Here is a 2178-nt window from a genome sequence, read left to right on the forward strand (position 1 = left end):
TAGGACATTAAAATATATTCTTATAACTTAAAAGTTTTGTCGTTATTTTTATTCAATTATAATTTCTATTCTCTGAGTGTATTTATTAGAACATTTTATCTATTAAATCTATTAAATAAGCTACATTTAATTTCACACATCTTAAAATTATAGAATTTTCAAATAATTTTAAAAAATGTTAAGATTCTGTGAAATAATTGTTAGAATTATTGTTTGGAATTACTAATTAGTAAACATTTTTCTCATAGATTGAATTTTCTCTCCTAAGATATTTATCTTACAACAATGAAAGGTGTATCATAATTTTTAAAAATTTCAAGGTGAAGTTTTTTACTTATTCTTTCATAGAAAAAAAAAAATGTTTTCTGGTATTTGAAGTATCAAAATGAAGGTATTTTTTCAAAAAAATGTGACCTCAATATCTTATGAATCTTCACTCTCTGAATTTGAAAATATTATTTTTAAAATTGCATTTCTGTACAATAACTCAAAAATGCAATGAGCTATAGGCATTAAATATGGTATGTACACTTTTCAATAAATTTGCAAATTTTTATTTGACTTTGAACAAAATCTATCAATGGAAAGTTCTATTTTCATCCATCCATGTGAACATAGTATTTGAAAATTGAAATAACTACATTGTTTGAACTGTGAATTTGTCATTGAAATTCTAGACATTGATTGCATCACATTTTGGATTGAATCTATCAATGGGTTGTGTATTTGTGAATATGTAAATAAGATAGCTGATAAACACACTGACCCAGATGTATGAAATTCGGTATGTGGTTTGTCATCAGCATTGTAAATGTATGCCAATTTCTGACCATTCTTTTCAGTGTAATCTGTAATCATTTTTACAATACTACGAAGAACAAAAAGTGGCATGTGTTTTGAAAGCTGAAGAGAGAACACTTCCACTAATGCTACAAAACAGGTTAAAAATACAGATTTATGATTACTTTAATTTCATTTTAAAGATTGTATAAAATTATTATTATTTATAAACAAATGCAGTGACAACATTTTTTTTTGTGTATAATGGTGTTTTCGTATGAATTACTTTCTTGAAGAGTGATAAAAAGGGAAAAAGTACCATAAAAGTAAACAAAAAAAAATGATACGATTTTAATGTATCTACAGAATTCAGATCAAGCCCAAGAAAATCGTTTCTTGAATTATATGTGTGTGAACATTATAACTCAAAAGCTAAAAGAGCTAGATGAAAATGAAATTCGGTAAATAGTTTTGACATTCAAGTTTTAGATTAGTGTCAAATTTTTAAATGAATTGGTCAATGTATTTATTAGTGATATATCTGGTCGCATGCATGTAAAAGCAAGGATTCAAAAGTACAGCAAGCTAGCTAGATAAAATTTGATAAGTGTTCTTATGCTTACATTTATAGATTAGGATTAAATTCTGGATTGTGTGTCATTTTGTTGATTGTCTGCAGATTTGTTTAAAAAAATGCATATGTAATCACAATAAAGGTAAATGTTTATTTATGCTTGTCTATCGCTCGACATGTTTGACCGTTGGACCTTGATTTACTAAATTTGATGCAGTAAAGTTTTTGGAGATTAAAAATATGTATCATGTGGGAAAGTCGGATTTTTTCGAAATTTTAATTAGAAGTAATTAAAAATTAAGTGAAATTTTGGCATTTCTTTATCATAAGTTCCAGAAATAATTCTGCATAAAAAATGTTTACACCGTTTTAAAATTTTAATTTTTTTTTTTCTTATGCCGGTTCACCTATTATGCAAATGTTTCCTCAATTTTGTCATTTTTTTTAAAATTTACTTTTTTGCATAATTTTTAACAATACATTTCATTGTTGCAATGAAATTCAGCTGTTTCATCAAGCAATTTGTTTGATTTTTTTTCTGTTGTTAAATTCTGAGAAAAAAAGATTTTGTATATTATGTGCTTATCTAAGCAGGTTATTTGATAAACAGGACAGTGAATTTCTAAACATGCGAAAGAGAATCATTGGAAAAGATGGATCATTTGGACTGTTGTATTTTTAATGTCACTATGATGCTATAACAAAGCATGGGTAATAGATGTTCAGGACATTATATAAATTTTTCCCTCTCAGTCATTAGAATAGTTTCGTAAATATATCTGTTGCATAAGCCAGAGCATGGCATTATTTTATTCACCTCTTCA

Source organism: Argiope bruennichi, chromosome 9 (assembly GCF_947563725.1).
Source record: "Argiope bruennichi chromosome 9, qqArgBrue1.1, whole genome shotgun sequence".
Lineage (NCBI taxonomy): Eukaryota > Metazoa > Arthropoda > Arachnida > Araneae > Araneidae > Argiope > Argiope bruennichi.